The following is a 9,750-nucleotide window of genomic DNA, read 5'->3' on the forward strand; positions in this document are numbered from 1 at the left end:
TATCTCTCTCCGTTGGTTTAGAGAGATAATGAAAAAAAGTAGTCCTAATGTTGTCTTGTTGGGTAGGAACCTGGTCAGAGTAAGGGTTGCCAGGAACAGAACTTTATTGTAAAGATCAGGTTAATATCAGCCCTATCTTTCAACATAGATACACTCTATATAGGCAGTTTAGGAACTAGGTCATATGAAAAACGAACATTATTAGAACACAATTGAACACACTTTTGCAAAGTTTGAAAGCATTCACTTATTCTCTAATTGTATTCCATTTTCTACATGCCCCTGCATATATATTTTTCTCAGGCTGGGTATCAGAGGGAGTAGAGCCAATTACAGTGGAATGCTGTCTGCAGTCTTTCTGGCATGTTATAACACAGCAGTAGTACCAGAAATTATATAAAGTCTCTATATTTTCTTTTTATTTGTTGAGAACAATGTGGATACATTGGGGAAAATCTATATAAAATAACAATAAATAACTAGATTTCAGCAGTCTGGAAACTGAGACTTCGACTGTTGCTAAAGGTCTTGGCTAACATTCTGCCTTCTACAGTTTTGCTGTTGTTTCTGTCTACGAATAGGGTACATCTACACTACGGATATTCCGATTTTACAATAAACCGGTTTTGTAAAAAGATTTTGTATAAGTTGAGTGCACACGGCCACACATAAGCACATTAATTGGCGGTGTGCGTCCATGGTCCGAGGCTGTGTCGATTTCCGGAGCGTTGCACTGTGGGTAGCTATTCTGTAGCTATCCATAGTTCCCGCAGTCTCCCCCACCCCTGGATCTGGTTGAGATCCAGTGCCTGATGGTGTAAAAATCATTGTCCGCGGTGGTTCTGGGTAAATTCATCACTCATTCCTTCCTCGGGAAAACAATGGCAGACAATCATTTCATGCCCTTTTTTTCCTGGATTGCCCTGGCAGACACCATGGAGCCCATTAGGTTTTTTTTTACTGTCACCATATGGTGTACTGGATGCCGCTGACAGAGGCGTTACTGCAGCACTACCAGCGCATTCGTTTGCTTTGCATATGATTAGCAGAGACGGTTATTCAGTCGTTCCGTACCGTCTGCTGCCATTTGTAAATTGGGCAATAAGGTGTGGTTATCTGTTTGTTTGTTACTGTCTGCTGCTATCATCGGTGCCTGCTAGAGGTTGGCCGGAGCGCAAAGACAAAATGGGAATGACTCCCTAGTCAATCCCTCCTTTATGATGTCTAAAAATGAGTCAGTCCTGCCTAGAAAATGGGGCAGTTTACTAGAGAACCAGTGTATCAGAGAGCACAGCCGCTCCGTTTCAGATTCCCGCATAAATGCTGAGGCTGCGCATTGCCATGTTCAAGAAAGAAGAGAAATGATGGAGCTTGGCATGCCATTCACGGGGGGTGCCCCTGCACAACCCACCATTGCTTCCCTCCGTCCCTCAACCTTCCTGGTGCTACCGTGTGGCAGTGTCCCCCATTTGTGTCATGAAGTGTATAAAGAAATTGCAGATAAAACAGTGACTTGGTTAGTGAGATAAAATGAGGGGAGGCAGCCTCCCGCTGCCTATGACCAGTCCAGCCAGGACATAAAGCGGTGCGGGGGATAGGAGCGCCCAACATCCACTTGCTATGATATCCAGGCAGTACAGAATCTTTTCTTTACACATGAAAGGGAGGGGTTCGATGGAGCTCAGCGCCTCAGTTGCTATGATGAGGATGGTTACCAGCCGTTCTTGTAACTTCTCTGGGAATGACCAGGAATCATTCCTATTTTTACCCAGGCGCCCTGGGCACTCACCTGAGGCCAGCCAGGAGCACTCACAGGGCTGATGTGACGACGTAGCATAGCAGTCATATTGTACCATCTGCCACCCGGGAGGGGGAGATATAGCGGGGATATGCTTCTTCACTTGCTGCGGGCATCGCGTTTCTACCAACAGCATTCAGTAGACATAGGGTGACATTGAAAAGTCAAGAAATGATTTCTTTTCCCTTTTTCTTTCTCGTGGTGGGGAGGGAGTAAACTGACGGCTATACCCTGAGACCACACCAGACAATGTGTTTCAACCTACAGGCACTGCGAGCTCAGCCAAGAATGCAATTACTTTTCGGAGACTGCTGTGGACTGTGGGGGATAGCTGGAGTCCTCAGTACCCCTTCCTTCCTCCCTCCATGAGTGAGTCCACTTTGATTCTTTGGCTTTCGATGTGCTTGTCAACAGCACTGGTGATGCCTGGAGATTTTTTTTCAAACGCTTTGGCATTTCGTCATTCTGTAAACAGAGCTCTGACGAGAGATTTGGTCCTTCCCCATTTCCCCATACAGCGATCAGATCCAGTATCTCCTGTACGGTCCATGCTGGAGCTCTTTTTGGATTTGGGACTGCATCGCCACCAGTGCTGATCAGAGCTCCATGCTGGGCAAACAGGAAATGTAATTCAAAAGTTCGCAGGGCTTTTCCTGTCTACCCGGCCAGTGCATCCGAGTTCAGATTGCTGTCCAGAGCGGTCACAGTGGTGCACTGTGGGATACCACCCGGAGGCCAGTACTGTCGATTTGTGGCCACACTAACCCTAATCCGATATGGTAATACCGATTTTGGTGCTACTCCTCTCATTGGGGAGGAGTACAGAAACTGATTTAAAGAGCCCTTTATATCGATATAAAGGGCCTCGTAGTGTGGACGGGTGCGCCGTTAAGTCAGTTTAACGCTGCTAAAATCGGTTTAAATGCGTAGTGTAGACCAGGCCATAGTGTATCATATTGAATGTGTCAAAGGCTGAACTCTTTGAAGTACTAAACAACAAGTTAGAACGTAGTTGGAATGATGTTGGCAATAGGGTCAGGTGGAAGACTTAAATGGTCTCTCTTGGCTATTCTAGCTATGCTTTTCTCTGCTAAAATTGTTACGCTAATTATAGATGACCATGGGCATCACAGCACTGAAAGTGAAAGGCAGAAAGAAAAGCAGAGTGCAAATACTGTATAAGATTACATTTTTTCAGACTAAATCACTTTATTTATAAAACAAAAATACAAATTCATTGAACAAACACAATTCATTTTTAAAAGAGATTTCTGTGTATGTGTATGTGTGTGTGTATGTGAATATAATTTGTATTTTTTGTTTTATAAAGTGATTTAGTCTAGTAAAACTTCAAAGCTTTCTTTGCGATGTGTGTGTACATACATATATTATATATATATACACACACACATAAAATGTATTTCCAGTTTGCGAGGTATGCGTGTACATACATATGTTATATATACACACACATGTATGTACATATATAACATATGTATGTACACACACACCGCAAACTGGAAATACATTTTATATTGCAAATATTGACATTTGATATTAGCAGCAAATTCAGAAGATACCAGAAAGGAAATTCAAACTATAGTAAATCAAGGTGTACCTGGTCAGTTATCATTATATATACTTGCCAATCATACAGTGCCCATAGTGATAATCTAATTAGATATGAAAACCATGTTCACATCTAGCTTGACCCAGAAAACCGTAGCTGGGTATGTATTCTTTTATTTATTTATTTATTTGGTTTGGTCTTTATAGGGATTTTGGGGTATTTCAGAGGTTAATGGATTCAAGCTGCTATCTGTATCCACAGAAATACAGAATAAAATTGAAAAAAAAAACTGTGCTAAAAATCATGCAATGCAGAAGAAAATACCAAAAGAAAACAGCTGCTGAATAAATATCACCTGGAAAAAATTCTAAGGAACCAGAAAAAGAAACAATACAAGTGTGCTCGCTAAAATCTTCCTGGCTGATTCAGGAAAAGCTTAAGCTACAGTTCTGCAGTTCATGTCATTCAATAATATCAATTTTTGTTCAATTTTAAAATGCACAATTTGATTACGTTGGTTCCTTAAAGTAGTCAGTTAAGTTGGGGAATGGAATATATTTGCTAATGGCAATCTAAATGGATTCCAGAAAGACCCACAGACTGATTTTCATTAAAAGGCCAATATTTATATTGCACTGGTATCTGAGAAATCACCATTAGTTCCTGTGCTCAGAACAGGATATATCTATGACATGTTGAAAATGAGTTTATGTTAATTGTGGATAAATATTGATTCCTAAGGAGTGACTACTGTACAGCCATAATTTTCAGCAACAAAAAATGTGAATTAAAATAGGCAAAACAATGGATAAGACAGTAGCAAAGAGAGACCCTCCAGAGTTAGATAAGGAATGAGGGCCATAAAAACAGTAGATTTTGTGTTCCAACAGACAAAACGCCTGGGCCTGCATCTATTACAGAGCTGATGATGGTCTAAATAACTTTGAAGTAGAATACCTAACAACTTACAGAGGAACACAACTTGGTATTGTCATCTCACAAAAATGAGTGACTGGAGAAGAAAATGGCAGATGAAATTCAATGTTAATAATTGCAAAGTAATGCACATTGGAAAATATATATATAAAATGATGGGGTGGAACTTATGTGTTACCACTCAAAAAAGTGATCTTGGATTCATTGTGGATAGTTCTCTGGAAACATCTACCCAATTTGCAGTGGCAGTCCAAAAAGCGAACAGAATGTTGGGAATCATTAAGAAAAGGATAGATAATAAGACAGAAAATATCATATTGCCTTTATATAAATCCATAGTATGCCCACATCTTGAAGACTGCATGTAGATCTGATCAGCCCATCTTAGAGAAGATATATTGGAAGTGGAAAAGGTACAGAAAAGGGCATCAAAAAGGATTAGGTGTATGGAACATCTTCCATGTGAGGAGAGATTAGTAAGACTAGGACTTCCTAATTTTGGGAAAGGGATGACTGAGGGTAGGGCAGGGGTCGGGACCCTCTGGCACACGGCTTGCCAGGGTAAGCATCCCAGTGGGCTGGGCCAGTTTGTTTGCCTGCCGCGTCGGCAGGTTCATCCAATCACGGCTCCTGCTGGCTGCGGTTCGCCGTCCCAGGCCAATGGGGGTGGCGGGATGCCACAGCCAGCACGTCCCTCCACCGTGCCTCTTCCTGAAGCCCCCATTGGCCTGGGACAGCGAATCGTGGCCAGTGGGAGCTGCGATCGTCCAAAGCTGCCAACGCAGCAGGTAAACAAACTAGCCCGGCCTGTCAGGGTGCTTACCCTGGTGAGCCTCATGCCAGAGGTTGCCAACCCTGGGGTAGGGTATGATTAATGCCTATACAATCATTACTGGTGTAGAGAACGTAAATAAAGAATTGTTATTTACTCCTTTTCATAACACAAGAACTAAGGGTCACCAAATGAAATTAATAGGCAGCAGGTTTAAAATAAACAAAAGGAAGTATTTCTTTACACAATGCACACAGTCAACCTGTAGAACTCTTTGCCAGAAGGTGTTGGGAAGGCCAAGACTATAACAGGGTTAAAAAAAGAACTAGATAGGTTCATGGAGGATAGGTCCATCGATGGCTATTAGTCAAGAGGGGTAGGGAAGCAAAACCATACTCTGAAATGTCCCTAGCCTCTGTTTGCTAGAAGTTGAGAATGGACAACAGGGGATGGATTACTTGATGATTACCTATTCTTCTCATTCCCTCTGAAGCACCTGGCATTGGTCACTGTCAGAAGATAGGATACTGGGCTAGATGGACCATTGGTCTGTCCCAGTATGGCTGTGTTTATGTTCTTAGCAAGTCATATATTCTCCTTGGTCTTTAGGCTTTTCCTTATTTTCACCCATCATAGCCCTTTGCAAAACCTCTTAATGGGAGAGGACATCTCTGTCCATACCTCAAGTGACTGAGACTACCAAATAGTAGCTTAGGCTCCAGTAATGCCTCACTCTTCAGTACCTCTCTCTGAGGCTAAGGGGTTCTAACTCCATTTTTAGGCAGTCTGCCTGAAATTACCCAGTACTTCTGAAACACAAGTTTTGATTAAAAATAGAGGGAAAATTGTAGTAAACAAAAGAAATGTTTTACATAAACTGAATACTTGGCAAAGCCCAGAGAGATGTGTCTCATCTTTAGAAAGCAAGTTCCTTCTCTGATCTTTTTTGTGGTCAGGTTCTCTCACTCTGAAAGACCTCCCCTCTTCCTCATCCCACCTGCTCATCAAGACCTCAGTATTAGAGTTCATTATCATATCATATCATATCCATTTCCACAGGAATGTTTTATCATGAATACCTGCTGGAAGAAATGCAAAAGTCTGTTATTGCTTCCCATGCAAAGACAGTATTCCTTAATCACTTCTGGGAACATCCTCTCATCTTCCTGTCTGTCAGTCCAGTATTCCAAAAGTTATGTTCATTTCCACTTACTTCGACTCTCCTCACCAACCAAGGCAATTGACTTGATTTCTTTGTCCATTGTCCTTGACTAGAGGCATTTGATTACACCTGCTGTCAGGTGTATACACTTTCTGTCTAGCAGATCACAGAGGTAGCTGAATTTTGCCTCTATTTAAATTACTCATATCAATTCTCCCTTGCCATGACACATTTATTATTAATTTACTGACAAACCCCAGACTGTCAATCACAGATATATTCTAATATTGTTTTTACCTTGACGTCATTTTTCATGCTTAAGTAAACCATTGAGGATGTTAAGTATGGTGGTAATTTACAGGAATTGAGTGAGATCAACTCTGTGTGTAAAAACTGTATGGCATATGAAAAAACAATCTTTCATAAATGAAGAGAGCTATAGATTGAGTCTAAATTTTTTGCCAAAGTTTCAAGATAAACTAAATTTAAATTCTCAATAGAAATCACATTGAAATGCAAAACATTGTTTGCTAGATTTATGTGGAATAACAGAAATTTAAGAATGGGTCAAAACTAAGCAGTTAGTGAAGCTCGATGAAGTGTAACCTGCCAGCTTCTAGAGTTTTCTTCACAAAGTAGGATAGAATGTTTGGCACAGTTTCTTAAACACTTCAGATGGAGGGAATGACTTGGCTAAAAAGTATCCTGATGTGAATTAATAATCTTGAGTAAAACCTTTAAACTTTATATTCAAGTGGAAGCTGAGTATAATTTGATTTAACACCTTATTAAAATGAATGTGATCCTCACATATAGCAGAATGATTGGCTAATGCAGAGACCTTCCATTGTCATTCCAATTTCCTTCTGGCTTCTAGAAAGTTCATGAGCACCTCAGAGTATCAATGTGAAAGAAACATCAATAAATTCAACGTATGTTCATGACAGAAAGCATTTATTTTAACTATCTTTTGGTTTAGATCAATGAAATGTCTCAAGGTCAATTAAATTAGACATTGTCATGAACAAAGGTGAAGGAGCAGCTCCTAAAGAAAGCGTATTAATATAAATGTGCTTAATCTGGTATGTAAGGGTCATTTATGTCCCTACTCAGCCTGCTCACACACCTTATACTGATGTCAATCTCTTCCCAAATTTACAGAGTCATGAATTCCAAGGCACTACTGTAATCATCTTCTCTGCCCTCCTGTATAACACAGGCCATAGAACTTCCCCCAAATAGTTCCTAGAGCATATCCTTTAGAAAATCATCCAAAGAATTACACACCAAATATCTATCAAGATAATAATTGTCCAGTGATTTATAGGATATTGGAAATTCTCCCAGAATAATCAGTTATTGGGAGTTCAAAACTAATTCAAAAAATTCTGAGATGGTATCTTTTAACATTGTGGTAGGTTTATGAAACAATAAAGCTATTATTAAAAAAATAGACAAGTGCAAGATTAATGTTCAAAGGAACCCTGAAAACTCTTGAGGAGATCTGGAACTTTTCTCAGACTAGAAAAAAAATATATGCAACTTTTTGGGGGCAAGACTCTGTCATATACAAAATGTTGTGTTAGTTGAAGCTTCGGACTGGGAATCGTGAGATCATATTATTTGTATTGATATCTGTAAAGAATTTTACTGAGTGAAGGCTTAATTCAATTCACTTCATAGACATTGAAGGAATTCTATTGACTTCAATCAACCTTCTATTTTAGATTTCTATTATTTCTGCTAAACAAAGAACATATTTCAGAAAGGGAAAAATGAAGTTAGATGGGGCTAGCAGATGTCTGTGTTGCCATACTAATGTGACTATTTGGAGTATTATCCATGTTATTAGCTAAATTTTCCTGGAAAAATAAATGATTTGGTTTATTCTCTTGTGGCTGTTTCCATTATTATCAATATAATTTATTTGGAATAATTGTCACAATATAACGTGATGTATTGTCATTACTATTTCCTGAAGTCATAGGAAAATCCTACAAGAAGTAGTTTTGGAGGAGGAAAAATCCACGAGGTTCTTCTATTGATGTTCCCTCTGAATTCTGTGATTCCTGCTAGGATTTCCAGCTCTCAAGAAAGAGAAGAAATAGGGACAGCTTTGGAGAGTTCAGGTATTACACTTAATTTGTTTGTGTCCAACAGGGTTGGGGGACCCAGTACAGTGCGAGGCAAGTGCACTCCATCTCCCTTAGGGTGTAGGTGCAGGGTGTACGTCACCTGCATCTATGGGTACGTCTACACTACGGGATTATTCCGATTTTACATAAACCGGTTTTGTAAAACAATTGTATAAAGTCGAGTGCACGCTGCCACACTAAGCACATTAATTTGGTGGTTTGCGTCCATGTACCGAGGCTAGCGTCGATTTCTGGAGCGTTGCACTGTGGGTAGCTATCCCGTAGCTATCCCATAGTTCCCGCAGTCTCCCCCGCCCATTGGAATTCTGGGTTGAGATCCCAATGCATGATGGTGCAAAAACAGTGTCGCAGGTGATTCTGGGTAAATGTCGTCACTCAATCCTGCTTCCGTGAAAGCAACTGCAGACAATCATTTCACGCCCTTTTCCCCCTGGATTGCCCTGGCAGACGCCATAGCATGGCAGCCATGGAGCCTGTTTTGCCTTTAGTCACTGTCACCATATGTGTACTGGATGCTGCTGACAGACACGGTACTGCAGTGCTACACAGCAGCATTCATTTGCCCTTGCAAGGTAGCGGAGATGGTTACCATCCCCTTTGCACCGCCTGCCATTGTAATTTGGGGATGAGATGATGGTTATCAGCCATTTTGTACTGTCTGCTGCTGTTATGGGTGTTTCTGGCTGGCCTCACTAAGGTCGGCCGGGGGCGCATGGACAAAAATGGGAATAACTCCCCAGGTCATTCCCTTCTTTATGTTTTGTCTAAAAATGGAGTCAGTCCTGCCTAGAATATGGGGCAAGTCTACTAGATAGCCAGAAAGCACAGCCGCTTCGGGTCAGATCTCCAGAGATCCCGCAGAAATGATGAGCTGCATGCCATTCTAAAGTGTGCCCCTGCAACAACCCCACCCATTGCTTCCCTCCTCCCCCAACCCTCCTGGGCTACCGTTGCAATGTCCCCCCATTTGTGTGATGAAGTAATAAAGAATGCAGGAATAAGAAACACTTTAGCGACATAAAATGAGGGGGAGGCAGCCTCCAGCTGCGATGATAGACATTAAAGGGTCGGGGGGAGAGGAGCCCAGCCTCCCGCTGCTATGATAGTCCAGGGAGTAGAGAATCTTTTCTTTAGACATGAAAGACGGGGGCAGGGGACTGATGTAGCTCAGGCTCCAGCTGCTATGATGAGGATGGTTACCAAGCATTTTGTACCGTCTGCCAGGAACGACAGGGAGTCATTCCCATTTTTATGCAGGCGCCCCCGGCCGACCTCACCGAGGCCAGCCAAGAGTACTCATGGGATGATGACGGTTTTCCACCATTTTGTACCATCTGCCATCAGGAAAGGAAGGGG

Source organism: Chelonoidis abingdonii, chromosome 1 (assembly GCF_003597395.2).
Source record: "Chelonoidis abingdonii isolate Lonesome George chromosome 1, CheloAbing_2.0, whole genome shotgun sequence".
NCBI classification, from domain to species: Eukaryota; Metazoa; Chordata; order Testudines; family Testudinidae; genus Chelonoidis; species Chelonoidis abingdonii.